General features: G+C 41.1%; 1 protein-coding gene across 9 annotated transcripts in view; it reads left to right on the top strand.

Moving 5' to 3' along the window:
• Positions 1-18,531, top strand: part of FHOD3 (formin homology 2 domain containing 3) — a 486,695-nt gene that overhangs the window by 116,683 nt on the left and 351,481 nt on the right. The window lies entirely within an intron of this gene.

The following is an 18,531-nucleotide window of genomic DNA, read 5'->3' on the forward strand; positions in this document are numbered from 1 at the left end:
CAGAGTCCATTGACCTTTTCTCTCATGTCTGCATTCTCATGTCTGTGTTCTCTCACATCTGTGTTCTCGGTACCAGGCATTATGCCCATTTCAGGGCCTGGTATACAGGAGGTGCTCAATAAAAGTTTAGTGAATGAATAAAGAGGATGTAGTTTTCAGTGAGTCTTTAGGGTTGACCATCAGATATAGACTTTGGTCTGTGGAAAAGCTAGAGCTTTGGCCCAGAGCTCTGGGGGTGTGGCCTGGGTGGTTGCTCTGGCAGCACAGTGGCTGCTTGAGGAAGAAGCTCTGTCCTGAAGGTGGCTTTGGGGTGGCTCATTCCACTGTTAACCATCCCTTCTGCCCCTCTGTTGACCTGATATGTTGCTGTTGGAGAAAACAGGGCAATAATGTCCATGCGGGAGATGATCAGAGGACAGGGTGTTGCCCGGGTGCCCCATGCCTGTCCTGTCATGGTGCTGTGAACCTCCCGGAAGTAGAAGGGCTTTACAAGCTGTAATTCACATACTACACAATTCACTCACCTAACGTGTCTGATTCAGTGATATTTAATATTGTCACAGAGTTATGCAACCAGCACCACAATTTTAGGACATTTTCATCATCCTCAAAAGAAACGCCACACCTATTCGCAGTCACACTCAATTTCCCCTCAATGTCTCCAATCTCTGGTAACCATGAATCCACTTTCTGTCTCTGTGGATTTGCCTATTCTAGACATATCATTTTAAATAAAATCATATATAGCCTTTTATATACATAGCCCATATATAGTCTGGCTTCATTCACTTAGCATAACTTTTCAAGGTTCATCCATATTGCAATATTCATTGGTACTTCATTCCTTTTTGCAGCTAATATTCCATTGTATGGATACACTACATGTTGTTTGTCCATTCACCAGCAGATGGACATTTGAGTTGTTTCTACTTTTTGTCTACTATGAATAACACTAGAATGACATTTATGTACAAGTTTTTGTGTTGACATGTGTTTTTACATTGCCTGGGCACGTACCTAGAGTGGGATGGTTAGATCAGTTAGTAACTCGACATTTAGCGTTTTAAGGAGCTGCCACATTATTTTCCAAAGCAGCTGCCCCATTTACATTCCCACTGGTAATGTATGAGGGTTCCAGTTTTTCCACATTCTTACCAACGTGGTAAGAATTTGTTTTTGTCTGTCTCATTGATTATAACTGTTTTAGTGAGTTTGAAATGACATCTTGGCATGATTTTGATTTGCATTTCCCGTGTGGCTAATGGCATTGAGCATCCTCTCCTGTGCCTATTGGGTATTTGTATATCACCTTTGGAGAAATGTTCTTCGAATCCTTGGCACTTAAAAAATTGGGTTATTTGGCTTTTTTTATTGTTAAATTTTGTAGGAGTTCTTTACATATTGTGGGTACAAGTCCCTTATCAAATAATGCTTTGCAAATATTTTCTGCCATTCTCTGGGTTGCCTTTTTGTATTCTTGATGATGTTCTTTTAAGCAGAAAATTTTAAATTTTGATGCAATCTAATTTACCCAGTTTTTTTCTTCTTATTTTTACTTGTAATTTTAGCTTTATATCTAAGAAATCATTGCCTAATCCAAGGTCATGAAGGTTTACTTCTATTTTTCTCAAAGACTTTTATCATTTTAGCTCTTACATTTAGGTCTCTGATCCATTTTGTATTTAGTGTGAGGTGGGCGTCCAACTTAATTTTATTGCGTATAGATATCCAGTTATTGTAGCACCATTTGTTGAAAAGACCATCCTCATATATTTTTGATGTTAATAAATGCATTTTAAATTTCACTTTTAAAACTTTTAAGTGCTTTTGTAAATTTCTTTGGGATCTGTTGTGAAGAAAATTATCAAAATAATTCCTCAAAGGTTATCATTTGTTACTATGTGATCGTGAATGAGGAATCAGTTGATTTCATATCTGTCTGTATTTGAAACTAACATTCATAAAAGGATATTTAACCATTGAATTCTGGCTCCTAAGACAATGAAATCTGGCTTTGAAACACCTTTTTATTCCTATTTTTTAGTGGTTGCATTTCATCTTAGTTTACTTCATTTATTTTTTATGTTAACTGCCTTATTTGCTTTTTATTTTTGTCAGTATAATATAGAGTACCCACATTTAAAATGTTTGGAGCACAAAATAGAGCAACTGATCTTGTGGGTTTATCTCCACCACCTGGCCTGAGTGGCCCAGGAGAATGCTGTAGTTACTAATTTTCAAAAAGGGTTAAGAACCAAGATTCTGATTCCTGTTTTTAAAATGAAAGCCCCATAACTTACTCCCGTGCCATTTGGCACTCTACTGCCTCTGTTCCTAAAACAAGGCCACCATTTGGCCATTTGGGAGATTGACATGCCCACTGGCTTTCTCCTGTTGGGTAGCCACTGCTCCAAGCAATGATGCCTCTCTTGGCCTTTCTTCTCTCACCCCCAACCAGATGGTCCTAAAATAGACTTTTCCTGGTGGCCCATCTGCAGAGCAACAAACCACTGGAGTGGTGAGTAGGATTTGAGCCCTTTGTGTAAGGGCTCTATGCTTGCCTAATTATAACCAGAACTGTTCCCTGCAACCCCCCATCCCACACAGGCAGCAAGGGGCAGGGCTGGAGGGCAGTTAATAATGCTCAGGGTCATTGCTTTAGGGGATGGGTTGCAGGCGATTGAAAAGCTGCTCAAACTTACTGCTCTTTCTTTAGGAAGCACAAGTATGATGAGGGAATCCGTATGAATGCAAGTCCCTTCTGTATATATGTTCACATCTGCATTTGAAGAACAATTTGAGAAAAAGCTCCTTACCAAGATAATTAAAACAAGTTCTAGTGTTTAAAATTAAACTAAAATTTATAGACATATAGCTTACTCTAAGGGGAAAAAGTGATACCAATTTTAAAACACAAAAATGTTGCTGCAATGCACATAGTTTAAAATCAGCGTGATTGGCAAGTGACAAGGACTAAAATCAGGTTTATTCTTGAACGACTGGGAAAGCTATCCATGTGTTTTGGAAAGATATTGTGCCATTTTCCCCATGTTAAAGTAAAAATGATTCTGGAGAAGAGTTGCCCAGATGAGCCTATTCTTCCATCAAAGCAAGACTTAAGGTAAAGAGAATTTGCTCTTGAAGCAATTTTATAAAAGTCATAATACTTTTTGCTACAATCATTTCAGACTTTTTTTTGTTTTGATTAAAGGATATTTGCTGTTGAATAAAATTAAGGCTAAAAATGTTAGGTATAGAAGTCTAATGTTGAAAATAGCACAAAAAGTCAATATATAATGAAGAATGAATGATACAAGAATTTTCTTGTCTTCCTAGCAGCACGTTGCAGTGGGTTTCTGGGGGCAGGAAGAGGTGAGGATGGAAGCCCACAAAGGCCATATTGTTGCCTTGGAACTGGTGTCCTACACAACTACCTGTGAGGTCTCCCTGGAGCCTGCACAGGGCCGCTGCCTACCGTGGGCCCATGGTGAACCTTTGTTCAACGAAAAGACACAACTGAAGATCTGGCAACGGGCGGGGCCAGAGCAGAGAACTGCACCTTTCCCAGAAACACAGTTGTGTAATTTAGGCACCCTGGTTTTCAGCAATAGGCATCAGAAATTTGTCAAAAAGATGGACTGTTCCTTATGTTTTCCAACATAAGTCCAATGCTGTTGTCAGATTGTGTTTGGAAAAAGAAACCTTAAGAAAAGATGTCTTGGTGATGCGTGGACAGTGATGTCACCCCCCCCCCCCCCCCCCCCCAGGGGAACAAGCAGATTTTCCAGGTATGCAGCTCAACCTTGCCTGTGTTCGGCTCTGTCTCCAGAACATACACATGGACTCCCCCATGAGTCCGTGGCCCCTCCCAGAGGTTTAATATTTCCTCTAGTAAAAAAGTTGAAAGCATGGCACATTGGATTTGGGACCCAGGAATATGGCAGCCAGTTTTTTTTTGGGCTGTGAGCGGAGGTCAGGCCTGCTAAAGGGAGGAGGATGCCCATGCTGCTCAGCAGGCCTGGCACGACCATGGCTTTCCTTGTGGATGGCAAGTTGCTTCTGGAGGTAAGACTGACTGTCCCACACCAGATCTCTATTTATCAAGCACAGCTGCACCCCTCATGTTAGGCAGCCTGGATATATGTGCTTCATTCATGGCAATGCTAAGGCACACAATTTAGAGTTACCAAAATACCTATGTTCCCCTTATTCTCCAGAATTCACAATGCCCTACATATAACTTAAACATTGTCTTAGTGTAGCAAAATATACGTAATACAAGAATTTCCATTTTAACCATTTTAAGTGTACATGTCACTGTCATTACTTCCATTCATCATTTTGTGCAACCATCACCAAAAAGTATCTTTAAAACTTTTTCGTCTTCTTTAACAGACACTGTAACTACTGAGCAATAACTTCCCATTCTACCCTCACCCGCAGCCCATGTAACCTCTAATCTACCTTATGTCTGTATGGATCTGCCTATATCATTTTTAAATTTTATTTTTAAAATTTATTTTAAGTTGGGCTCATAGAAGCAAGGCTTACAGAAGAGTTTCAGAGTTTCGAAAGAGGACTTGAGGTTTTATAGTTTTTCAGCTGAGCACATTTAACTCAGCAGGTCCACCTTGTTTGGCACACTAGACAGTTGCTAGGAGAGATGAATGAGATGGAAAGAAAGGTGACTGAATTCTTGAGGACCTGTCGTGTATCAAGCACAGGAGTAGCTGCATGAATGTGCCTGACTTCAGCTGCTCCTCATGACAGCCTAAGTGAGCAAGTTATTTCTGTTTTAGGATGAAGAAAGCGAAGCTCATTCACATAAAAGTCCTATTAAAAGTTGAGATTGAAAACCAAATCCTACTGACCTCAGATGTCCATGTCTTCCCATTACTTACTGCTTCATCCAGAGTACATAAAGGACACGTAAGGGGTGGAGTGTGCATTTCCATCCATTATTACATTTAGCGGAGTGAGTTCCAGAGCCAAAGGTGGCAGCAATACCAAGGAGAGCTGCTGCCCATCATGCCACGAAAGCTCCAGTCTTACCTTAAGGCTGCAGCCACCCAGCCACTTGTCCATCCACCCACATCAACTCATCCCATCATTAATTGGTGCCAGTTATATGCCAGACCTTGGGGGATGAGCCCGTGGCCCCTGGTGGCTGTCATGCCTGTGATGATGATGGCAACAGTGGTGACAGTAGAAGCCACTATCCGTTTATTGAGCACATTCTGTGGGCTGAGCCTGGGTAGGGTGTTTCAGGAGTTTTAACCCTCACAGCCTGCCAGACAGGTGGCAGTGGGTTTCTGGGGGCACAGGGAATGGAAACTCACAAAGGTCAGATTGAAGCTGTCAAGAGATCACTTGGCTGGTGGCAGCAGGAGGGGTTCCTGCAGGGCTGTCTGATTTCTAGCCTACCCTCTGTGGTGGGTGAGCAGAGCCCTTTTCTCCAAGCCATTTTCTTGGGCAAGACATGGACACCTCAGTAGCCAAGGGACCTGGCTAGCAGGAGGGGGCGGTGAGTTTGGGAACTGGGGAGCAGGGACCACCGGGGGGGATTATTGGACACCTCCATTTCTGAGTCTCACAGTGTTTCAGGAAAGTGTGAGGCCTCTGCCGAGTGCCCATTTTTCATGGACAGTGCAGGCTGAGGTGGGGCAAGACCCCGATGACTAGGGCCATAAGAGAATAAAGGTGAGTCCACTGCCAGAATTCTGTGGTTAGTGCTAATTCACTCAAAGGAGAGGCCTGTCCTTGATGTCTGTTCAATCACATTTCGCGTATATATCTGTCAGGTTTACGATCTCACTTTGTTCTTCACAACAAATCAGCAAATTCATTTAGGAGACAGCAGTGAGGCTGAGATAGGGTGTAGCGTGAGAATTGATTAGGCTGTCAGAGAGCAAGAGAAAGGGGAGGAAAAGAGGTTCTGAAAAGAAAATGTGACTTCTTAAAACCTTGTCAGCTCGCAAGGATTTATTCATACATCATTAAAATTTAAATTACATGATTTGTTCTGTCACTGAGGACAAATGGTTCCATTTCAGCTGCATTTTGTTTGAACTGTTTTATTCAGGCAATAAATACTTAATTGGTTGATTATTTTAAAATTTACCAGGCTGCAGTAAATCTATATTTAGCAGAAACCCAAGTCATACGGTAAGTCATTTCCAGTAGGATTAAAATTATCAGCATGTTTCTCAAATCTTAAATGCCAAACTCTGGACTATGTTCAGTTTTGCATTCTTAATTTCAGGCAGACAGCAGACATTTTCATTCCATCGGCATGTGATTCTTTTTCCAAGACTACATAATAATGGTGGCATTTTTCCTTTCCATGCCGCAGCAGCCCTGCAAGAGAGAGAAATTTGGTCTCTTTGATTGATGAAGTTTGGTGACCTAACCAGATGACTGTCTTTCTCTTCCAGACTGCTTAACTCTCAAATCAGCTGGAAACGAATTTGTTTTTCAAACATATTTCAAGCACATTGAGTAGCTGAATATCATATACATAAGTGTTATTTCTTTTCTTTTCTTTTCTTTTTGAGATGGAGTCTCACTCTGTTGCCAGGCTGGAGTACAGTGGCATGATCTCTACTCACTGCAACCTCCGCCTTCGGGGTTCAAGCGATTCTCCTGCCTCAGCCTTGCAAGTAGCTGGGAGTATAGGCGTGTGCCATCACGCCTGGTTAATTTTTTTGTATTTTTAGTAGAGACAGGATTCCACCGTGTTAGCCAGGATAGTCTCAATCTCTTGACCTCGTAATCTGCCGGTCTCAGCCTTCCAAAGTGCTGGGATTACAGGCATGAGCCACTATGCCCAGCTGGGTGTGATTTCTTAACCGTCTGTGATTACATTGAAATATGGAAAGGTGGCTTGGACATTATTTAGGAAGTGTGATGAGTCTGTAAGTCCTGTCACGTGGGCATCTTGATTCACATCCTGGAACTGTGGCCTGTGCCTCAGACACAGTTGCCTGAATGAGCCGTGATCCACTCATTAACACACCCTCCACAGCCACTGGGTCAATAGCACTTACTTTGTTCAGTTTCTACTCTCTGCTTATTAAGGATATGTAATTTTGATTTGTGAGGTTACGCCCATGAGTCCTTTCTCCATTCCAGTTGCTGTCAGCTTAACCTGGGGCTCTTGGCATCTCTGTGTTGGACTTTTGCATCACTCTCCCTGTGGATTCTCTGCCAGCTCTCCCTTCCTCCATATGCTTTGCAGGGTGATCTTTCTGAAATGCAGATCTGATTGGGATACTTTGTCGCTTAAAACCTTTCAAAGCCAGCCCCTGCTCCCTTGCCTTCAAAGCACCTCTGTGTCCTTAGAAGAGTATACAAGCACCTCTTCCTGCCAGCCCAGTCTGCTTTTTCCAAGCAATTAAAAGCCAAAGGCATCTATTTCTTCAATTCTCCTTCATTCCTATCCACCACTTCCACCCTGGCCCTTTGGTGAGAAGTACTGAAGGAAATCAGAATATATAGATATATATTCATTATATATATATTTTATATATATATACACACACACATACTTTTTTGTATATATACACATATTTATAATTTTTAAAATTTAACTTTTAAGTTCAGGGGGTATGTGTGCAAGTTTGTTATATAGGTAAACTTCTTATGTCATAGGGATTTGTTGTACAGATTATTTCATCACCCAGGTATTAAGCCTAGTATCCATTAGTTATTTTTCTTGATCCTCTCCCTCCTCCCATCATCCACCCACTGATAGGCCCCAGTGTCTGTTGTTCCCCTCTGTGTGTCCGTGTGTTCTCATTTAGCTCCTACTTATTAGTGAGAACGTGTGGTGTTTGGTTTTCTGTTCCTGCATTAGTTTGCTGAGGATGATGGCTTCCAGCTCCTTCCATGTCCCTGCAAAGGACACTATCTCATTCTTTATTATGGCTGCATCGTATTCCGTGGTGTGTATATACCACTTTTTCTTTATCCAGTCTACCATTCATGGGCATTTAGGTTGATTCCATGTCTTTGCTATTGTTAATAGTGCTGCAATAAACGTGTGCGTGTGTCTTTATAATAGAATGACTTATATTCCTTTGGGTATATACCCAGTAATGGGATTGCTGGGTTGAATGGTAGGAAATCAGAATATATATACGTGGCTTTATTTCATGAGACCATGTACCTTAGAAGCCTTTTTCTACAATCACACACTTTGTTGTTGATATTGCTCTTCCATAAATTTCTGTGCTAGTGAGGGATTGTTAAGAAAGGACGAGAGCAAATATGAAGCCTTTAGCTGACTTCCCCTCCCCAGAAATTTAAAAAACAATTAAGCCACTCAGTGAATGAACTGCCTTAGAGAAGATTATAATGTTGGCCTTAATTTCTTTTACCAACTTTCCGTTTCTTGAAATGCATCTAATCAACTTCTATTAACTGTCCTGGAAAATATTTTGGTTTACAGAGCTTTTTGTTTTTAAAGTAAGGGTTACCACTAATTTAAGAAATTTAGGCTGAAAATGTTACTTTTAATAAAAAGGAAATGTCTTAGGCATATTAATACGTATAATTTTGCATATCACAAGGTGCAATCATAGTGTTTGGTTTTCGGAGCAAAAATGACACTTGTCAGTTCTCACTTTGATTTGCTGACGCTCTTGCCCCTTCAGGGTGGGTTGCCATTTGGAATTCGGAAATGCTGTGGCTTCAATTCATTTAGACAAACATATCCATGTCTGATTAGGTTCAGAGTGGTGGTGGTGATCTGAGTATGGATGTCCATAACAGCTTCATATTTTCATGTACTCTGAAAAGGAATTTTATAGAGGTTATTATTTAGAATGTCTAATTCTAAGTGAAGAGTTTAGGGGTGGAAAGTTTGAATACAATGCTTTATTCTCTCGTTGAAGTTTTGTAGGAAGCTCATGGGTTGCTTTTGCAAAAGCAATTTGAAGATGTTCCACATTAGTTTGAATGCTTTGTATTGAAGAATTAGAATGTTTAGGGTTTGGGAGTACTTCTGTGAAATTGAGGTAATGGGAGTTTAGGTTTATGATGATGAAAGTGTGTGTGGAAGGCAGGTGGCAAAATGTTGACTTTTGCTGCTCAGTTTTTCTTGTAGGTCACAGGTTGAGTACTCTTTATCAAAATCTGTGTGTTCTTGCTGGGTGTGGTGGCTCACACCTATAACCCCAGCACTTTGGGAGGCTGAGAGGCAGGAGTATCTCTCGAGCCCAGGTGTTTGAGACCAGCCTGGGAAATAAGGTGAAACCCTGTCTCTACTAAAAATACAAAAAATTAGCTGGGCATTGTGGTGTGTGCCTGTAGCCCTGTCTACTTAGGAGGCGAAGGTGGGAGGATTGCTTGAGCCTGGGAGGCAGAGGTTGCAACGAGCCGAGATTGTGCTATTGTACTTGAGCCTGGGCGACAAAGTGAGACCCTGTCTGAAAATAAAATTAATAAAAGAAAATAAATCTGCATGTTCTTTCTATAAATGGGAATTTTATTTTCATAAATAAGATTAAAATAGTGGTCTGGGGGTAATTAACACAGCGGGAGGGGAAGAGTAAAAAAAGTGTATGGTTCTAAAAAGAACTTACAATGTTAAAATCATGGTCTATTACTTTTATAGTAGGTCTGGCTATAAACATGTTAAACTTTTACCCAGTATCAAATTCAAGGAAAATGTTGTGAAACAACATTGGATGCATTCAAAGGAATTTTAAAATAATTATAATTTGCTGTCTTCTCCTTGGTCAGAGGGTACTTTGGAATCTTACTTTGAGCTGTGCAGGCAAAAGGAATTATTCCACTTTTCTCTATTTGGCTTCGCTCTGTTGTTGACTATTCCTCTTGAGTTCAAGTGGAGGCCTCCTGGACAGCTGGTGGCCAGGGCAGCTGTAGTGACCCAACTCTAGTGTGCCCCTCCCAAGGATGGGGCTCCCAATTTAGCTGTTGGGTTTGTACATAAAATGCCACAGCACAGCAATCTGAGCTCTTGCTTTCTGTTTAAATAAAAAGGCAGATGCTTCACACATGTTTTCATTAATTTATATAAACCATGGAAGGAAAGAATGCTGATATTCAATAGGAACCTTGTAGCAACTTGTTACTTGTAACTTTTAGGTTTACTGTAAGAGCAAACGCAGAAAGCAAACCTGCATCTGTGCTGACGCTGGGTTGGGACTAACCCATGCTCTTTTAAGTGCCTAAGTAGTGGGTGAATGGAGCATCTATAAATAGTGAGTGAGTGTGTCTGACAGACCTCAGAGACTGGAGGGATTCCTTGGGCCAGCATTGTCTCATGTGGCCAGGGAGGAACACAGCCGAGGGGAAGGAAGTACACTCTCTCTTGCCTTTCTTTCCATATCAAGAAGAGTGGATTTTTGAGTCAGGGAGTTATCCTGATGGTCTACTGGGAACACCTAAAGTAGGACTGACAAAAGCTTTGCCCCTTCCTCGAGGAAGACACTGTATTGGCTTCCATGACTTCTGGAGGCATCTGATGTCTCCCAACCGGCTACCCTGCTAAGTTACACTCGATTAACTTTTCTGTCTCCTCTCGGACTCAATGTTTTATGAAGCTGAGCTTCTCTTGGAATGTGGAGCCTGGAAAGGGAGGAAGCGTGCCCTGGGCATTCCTTAAAGTTGTACTAGATTCATACTGATCTGTCCACACTCTCTCGGGCCTCTGTGACAGCGCCAGGCACATGTCACTGTTGAATTAATTGATGGTGTACACTTGTTAGCAGACGAGCTACAGTTGAGGGTATAGTCTGTGGCTATCAGATACAGTCAGATGTCATGTGGGCCAAAACTTACAACCTCAGAGTCATAAACCAGCTGTGAACACCCAGGAAATGAATCGTTCCATCTGAGCCAATCTGCAGTCTCCTCTCTCACTTCCCACCTGACACTGTAGCACCCCTTCTGGTGTGATTGAAGAACTTCTAAGTGCCAGCCTGCCCACACCTGGTGATGCACCAGTGTCTGTGTGCTGCCTTGGGAGGTGACTGTGGGATATGAGGATCTTATATAATATAAGCTAATAGTTTTGCATATGGCTAGCCCTTGTTGCCTCGGGACAGCTGGTTTAACAACCAGCTTTTAGATGACACTGGGCAGAAATGTGATGTTAAGTATTTCTCACTCCCATATTACAGGATTTTTTAAGAGCAGTGTTTGCCTAAAGTAAGAACCATCTTCTGGGAGAGGGGTCAGGTAGGACTGCTAGTTTTTGGCCAGTGTCTTTTAGCTTATCTATGATTCACTTAGATGGTTGATAAATTCCTTGCCCATTCTGACGGCTTTCTGACCATCGGGGACTGTCTGGTGCAGTGCAGGATAGTAAGTAGGAAGCCTTATCATCTGAAGAGTGTAAATAGTAAATGGAGACGTCTCTTGCTAGTCTTTCATTTCAGCTGTTGACTCCTCAGTAGTGCTGGATTTTTGATGTTTATCACTGTCTCTTTCACCCCCACCCTCTCTTACCCAGAAGACAAATGGTGAGGTTAAATTTGGCCGTGACTCAGCCAAAGTCTAGTGGTAGCCATCAGGAAAGAGTGTCAGAGGTCTTAGATTTGACACTTGGGCCCTTCAACTGTTTTTAGTTTTCACTAAGGTTGAAACTATTCTGGTTGAACTTATTCTGGTAATAAGCTGAGAACAATGTGCTCCTGGGTGTGTTTCAAAAACAAAAACATTTTTAAAAATGGAAATCTAGATTAGGGTAGCTTGCCACAATGATAGTCATGTGTAGGGAAATACACACAAATTGAACTAAGTCTAACTTTTATGCTTAGATAACAAAAAGATACTTTCGAATTTACCAAATATTCATTCAAGCAGTCACCAATGAAGCATCTGGATAGCTTCTTTTGTAAGACTGTTCTTATTCTTATAAAGTTAGTTGGCTCTGAAAACTTTACTTCAGTTGATCCAAGAGTTTGAGCTGATATTTCAAGGATGTTAAACTTTGCAACCTAAAACAAAACTGAGATTGCATATGATTAGTTTTTGTGGCTTAAATTTTAGAATGAAAAAGACAATAATGATTGGCTTAATTTTTTTTTCTCTCTTTAGAAAACGTTTCATAGCAGTAAAGGTGATACATACTGTTGAAAACATGTAAATGTAGCTCTGCGTCCAGGGGTGTTGCTGGCAGATTTTTTTGAAATAATTTTCCAGAATCAGCAGTCAACAAGGAAAGAACAGTGACTTGCAACCTGGAAATCCAGCCAGGACTGCCGTGAATGTTTGTGGTAGTTTGGGATCACATGCCGGTTCTAGGGGACAGCAGGTCCATGCTGGTCCGGGTGGCAGCCCCTGTGTGGATAGGCAGTCTGTAGTGTGGGGGAGCGGGTACCTGAAGAAAGAGAACTGTAAAGGAGTCAGCATAGCACCCCAAAGCCCTCTCTCCTGGATTGGGAGACTGTCATAACTTTTGGAGTGGCAGTGGTGTTTCAACAAGATATACAAACCTTATTCTAATTTTAAAAAGCTATTTAATTAAACTCCATATTTAATTTTTTTTGAAAAGGTGGCACGTTCACATGGGTGCAACTTTGAGAAGTATACAATGATTTATAGTAAAATATCTCACATTACTATTCTGTCTCACCTCTGACTTTGCTGTCTGCTTCCTTACCTCAAATTTCCCAGTTGGCCGCCACATGTAATCATTGTTATTAATATCCACATGTTTTTGTGGATGAAGACAAATATATGTAATTTACACTTCCCCTTTTAAAAATAAAAGTAACATACCATATATACTTTTTTTTTCATTTACTATTTCTTGGGGCTCTTCCTATACTACCAAATAAAGGGCTTCCTTTTTCTTAACAGCTGAATAATATTCAGTTCCATGTACATAGGAATCCTATTTAACCTCTCCCCTGTTGAGGGATAGTTGGTTTGCTGTCTATTCTTGGCCATGGTAAACAATGCTGCAGTGAATAACATTGCATATATGACATTTTGCACATGTGTAAGTTTACCTGGAGGATAAATTTCTGGAGGTGGGATCGCTGGGTCAAATGGTCTGTGTACTTGCAATTTTGATAGATATTGTCAAATTGCCTTCCATAGGGCTTGTTCTGATTCCTTTTCCCGCCAGCAATTTGCAGCCGATCAATGTGAATGTGCTGGAATGCCTTCTAGGGCACCAAATAGTGATATAAAAAGTGTGTTTTACATGCAGGTCTGAAGTGCACTGTTCCAAAATGTGACCTCACTGCTTCCTGATGGTGCAGGGGTTTTAGTGAGTCCTGCTATTGTGTAAGACAGGTGAACCATGTGCAGTAGTGCTTGTTGTCCATGCTCAAGGGCACACACCCAGTGGAGCAACAGCAGGCCTGAGGTCCACCTCACTCTGCAGGCTGACCTGAGGGGCTGCTTTTCTCCAGTACCCCAGCAGCAGCCCTGGCTGAGAAAGCCTTTTTGAGAAACAAAGGATTCGATTTATTTTCACAAATTAGTGTCCTTAAGTAAACATTTGATAAATTAAATCTGATTAATTTAAGCATTGACTGAAGCCATTTTTATCAAACCTCTAGGAAGAGTGTATCAAGAAGATGAGCAATCAGCTGAAAATTTTAGTATTTTTGAAACTGAGCAGAAAAGGGTTAACATTTTACCATGTCACCATTTTAACGTGAGAAAGGAAACCACCCAGCAAGAGGTGGAGAAAGGACAGACCAGAGTGCTCCTGTTGCCTCCTTCCTGGATCATCCCCCTTTGTGGCTTCAGTTTCTCTGCCATTCCTGGCGCTCTGCTTCCTGGAGGTACACATGTCCCCCTCACCCTTGATTCCTCCCCTGCCCTCGATTCACACGCCCTCAAAACTTCATGTTCAAATCCTCATTCTGCTATGCTATGTTATTCTGCTATGAATTCAAAATTTTTAAGTAATGAAAACTTTGATAAGAGCAAATATACATTTATGATTTTTAAAAAGCTATGATTTTTATGATTTAATGCCATGATTACAATTTTGGGATCTCACTGGAGATCAGATTGGGTTCGACTAGAAAATGAACAGGTGTGGAAAAGGAAGTTGGAAATGGTCTGAGTTGAATTTGGGTGAAGTTCTCAAAGTACGTGGAACAGCTGATGTCATCTCAGCCTGTTGTTTCACTACAAAAGCGAGGTCATCTAACAACATTTTGTCACGGTGAATCTGATGAGAATTCCTAAGTACACTCTGAGAATAGAAAGAAGGTGGATGCTGCAGAGGGGGTCTGCACTGGAAAACTTCTGCTGCCATTTCAATGCGTCGAGCCACCTTGCCTTATAATAGTGAACAATAGTAGAAGTACCTGGAGGCTCCATAGAGGGGCTGTGTGCAGTGAGCATAGTGTCGAGGCACCATGTGACAACAGCACACAATTCTGAAGGTGAAAGAAGAATGACATGAGAACAAGAAAGCGAAATGATTGCAGGCTCTTACATAAATGCATCTGACACGTGGGTTTTTAATTAACAGTGGTATAGAATGAATACAGTGATATAGAATAACACATTTAAAACTAAAACAAAAATCCCTATTCTGTTTCCTTATCCCGCTGTTGTTTTTCACGGCAATCGTCACCTTATACACTCAGTTCTGTGTAACACTTGTTTTTGAAACCTGTATTTGTTTCAACATGATTGACATATTAGGGAACAATTTGAGCATAACATGGATTTCACATTTGCTGGTATACTTTTGTCTGCAGAAGCTCTAGGTGAATGCAGAAAACTGCCCTCAGCTGAACCAAGCCACGTAGGAATACACAAAACACACCCACACATACCTCAAGCATCTCCCACCTACCTCAGGTCATGTGTCATGTTTGAGCCACACCCATCCACATGTGGAGTTCCAATTTTCTCCTTCCTGATAATCCTCCATCCATCCCACAGTTACAAGCCTTTCCGATGCCCGCTTGCACAAGCACCCTTTGGTTTCTTCACAGTACAGTGCCATATTTTTTGTAGTATTTAGGTATTTCTAAGCCACTTTGTGGGTATAAAACTGCACTGTAGTTCTTATTAGGCTCCTCTCTTTTTTTCCCCGTATGCCCTCTGGTGTAATTGTGAGATTTTTTTTAGCAGCATGTATGTTGTGTTATAACAGAACTGCCTGACTGTGATTGACTTGGGTTTATTGTTCATGTTTATTGTCTTGTCCCCTCTCCTCCTCCTTCCCTGGTAGAATATCAGGACGTGAGGGCAGAGCCTTTTGATGGGTCACTCACTGTGGTGTCCTCAGCACCTAGAACAGTGTCTGGCACAAAGCAAGGCTCGATAAACATTTGTTGAATGAATGAATCATCAGATCATTTACTGGAAATAGCACTCTAACTATATTCTGTTGTAAATTAATGTTCTAGAATAAAGAATTATTTACAGTTTTGCTTTCAGTTATCTGTGGTCAACTACAGTCCTAAAATATTAAACAGAAAATTCCAGACATAAACAATTCATAAGTTTTCAATTGTCTATTGTTCCGAGTAGCATGATGAAATCTCTTGCCCTCGTCCCTAGGCTGAAATCATCCCTTTGTTCAGCATTTATTTGCAGCATACACTACCTGGCCATTAGTCACCCAGTGGCCATCTCAGCACGTCGGAGCCATTGTGGTACAGCAGTGCTTGTGTTCATGTAACTCTTATCTGACTTCTTAATGGCCCCCAAACACAAGACTAGTAATGCTGGCAATTCAGATATGTCAAAGAGAAGCCGTAAAGTACTTCCCCTAGGGAAAAGGTGAAAATTCTTGACTTAATAAGGAAAGAAAAAAATTGTATGTTGAGGTTGCTAAGATCTACAGTACATAAGATATTTTGAGAGAGAGACCACATTCACATAACCATTATTACAGTATATTGTTACAATTATTCTATCTTATTATTGTTGCTAATCTCTTATTGTGCCTAACTTATAAATTAAACTTCATAGGTATGCATATATACAAAAAATATAGCACAGATAGTATCCAAGGATTCAGGCATCCACTGGAGGTCTTGGAATACATTCCCATGGATAAAGAGGGATCACTATATTATAGTTAAGGGACGTAGAGTGGCTAACATAGCTTATCAAGGAAGGGGAGGGATGGAAATGTGGAATGTAGATCACCCGGCTTTTTAAAATTTGTATTTAAGAAAAGCTTTATGTTCTAACAACCTTTAACTCAAAGCTGATTAAAAGTACGAACAATGAGAATAATAGCAAAAGTGGCCAGATCCATGAATATAAGATTATGTTCATTTAGTAAAGATAGTGGGGGAAAAAAAGCCCAACAATGGTGCTTGACTCCAAAATAATTTAATGGAGGAGAAATAAACTTAAAAAGTGTATAAAGATGATGAGTAAATGAGGGCATGTGTTGAGTGTGTACCTGTAATTGGTAGTTGAAATTATAGATATATACATGTACATAGACACACACTTATATGCATGTGACTTTGTGCTACAACTCTGGGAAGCACTTCACACACTATTCCCTTTTTTAAATTTTTGAGACAGAGTCTCACTCTGTTGCCCAGGCTGGAGTGCGGTGGCGCAATCTCGGCTCACTGCAAGCTCCGCCTCCCAGGTTCATGCCATTCTCCTGCCTCAGCCTCCCTCCCGAGTAGCTGGGACTACAGGCTCCCACCACCACACCCAGCTAATTTTTTGTATTTTTAGTAGAGACAGGGTTTCACCGTGTTAGCCAGGATGGTCTCCATCTCCTGACCTCGTGATCTGCCCGCCTCGGCCTCCCAAAGTGCTGGGATTACAGGCGTGAGCCACGGCGCCCGGCCTTCACACACTACTTCATTTCATCCTCACAGCAGCTCTGCATGGTAGGGGATGTTATTTTTCTCATCTTTCAAATAAGGAAACTGGGGCACAGATAGGCTAAGTAACTTAATGGGGATGATGCAGCTGGTAATCGGTGAACCTGGGACTGCGGGTGCAGAGTCCATGCCTTCATGGGTGCTGAGAGCATTTAACTAGGTCTTGGTGATACCCGTTAAGAAGATTTGTCCCCTGCCTTCTAGGAAGAAGCCTTGGAGATGTAAGTGGAAAATAACCATGGGATTGGTACACAAGCCAGCAGAGCCTGAGGAATTGTGGGGACTGGGGGAGCAGGTGCGTAACTGCCTTGTGTGGTGGGCTCCCCATCCATTAACTAGATGCTTTGGAAGTGCCTGCATACATTGAAATGAGCCCCAAATACCCCAAAAGCAAAACGCATAGACATGTGCATGAAGGAAGGAACTAATGTTCATTCAATTCCTACCTTGTTGTAAGCACTGGGCTAGTCGCTTCTCATACACTGTATTAGTAACTGAAGTTGTCAGATATGAGCTTAGTGTAAGTGTTTTTACTTGTTCTGTCTCATTTAATCTTTACAATCCTCCTGTGACTGGTTCTGTTATTATCTTCATTTTCCATAAAACCCAAAGAATGTGCCCAAAGTCACATAGTTATAAATGGTTTTGTTTAATCATCACCACCAACCAGTGAGATCGGAATTATTCTTAGAAGTAAGCACACACAACCAGGGAGTGGTACTGTTAAGATTTGAATGCAGGGCTGTCTTCACAGCCTTTGCTTTTTCCATTTTAAATAAGGCACACATTGAGTTGAGGTGTGTTTCTAAGAAAAATATAAGAGAAGATTTGAGACAGTGATTAAGTTCTTCCAAGACTTAACCAAAATCAATATGTACTTAGAATAATGGAGATCTTATATTTAAAAGAAAAGCAGTTAGCAAGTTGAATAGCCATTAGTCACAGAAGATAGGAGCCATAGATTTTAAATATGGTAACCACGAGACGAGGAAGATCACACTGCCAGCAGAGAAGTTCATCTTAAAACTAGAGCTGATCTTGCTTCTCTAAATAAAAAAATCCTTCTTGGTTCCCCCTGTCTGCAGAATATGAATCTTGGCATGTCCTCTCTTGTGACTAGTCTCTCATCACCTCTCAGGCCACTCCTACAGGCAGCCCCCTCTCCATCCCTGAATGCTGTGTGTTTTCATATAATAACATAGCATTGTTCATCCCTCTTCCCAAGGGGAGAACCTCTTTCTTTCTGGCAAAATCCAGTTCAAGTTTTATTACCTTGGGGAAGACTTCTCCAGATCCCTCAGGCAAAATTGAGTTGCTTCATTTCTCTTTCCCAGACCTTTATCAGTTTCACTCTTATGGATTTAGTACATGAGTTGCAACCACTGGCTGCTATGGATCACTCTCCAAATGGCTCAAGAGTTCTTCATGGATCCAGAGACTATGTTTTATTCATGTCTGCGCTCCTGGTGCCTGTCTCAGAGCCTGGTATACGCAGTCAGTGTTTATGAAATGGGTAGACAGATGGATGAATGGATATGTAAATGATTCCATAAAAATGTGCTACGTGGGTAATAAGTCATTGCAAATTAGGAACTATTGCAGGCACTGTCACTGGATATATTTTTTATCCATAATGAATGTAATTGCTAGTTTTAAAAAATTGTTTCTTAAAATTCTTAGAAATTAGGATACAAAATAGGTTTTTAACAAGGCATGTTGT

Source organism: Papio anubis, chromosome 19 (genome assembly GCF_008728515.1).
Source record: "Papio anubis isolate 15944 chromosome 19, Panubis1.0, whole genome shotgun sequence".
Lineage (NCBI taxonomy): Eukaryota > Metazoa > Chordata > Mammalia > Primates > Cercopithecidae > Papio > Papio anubis.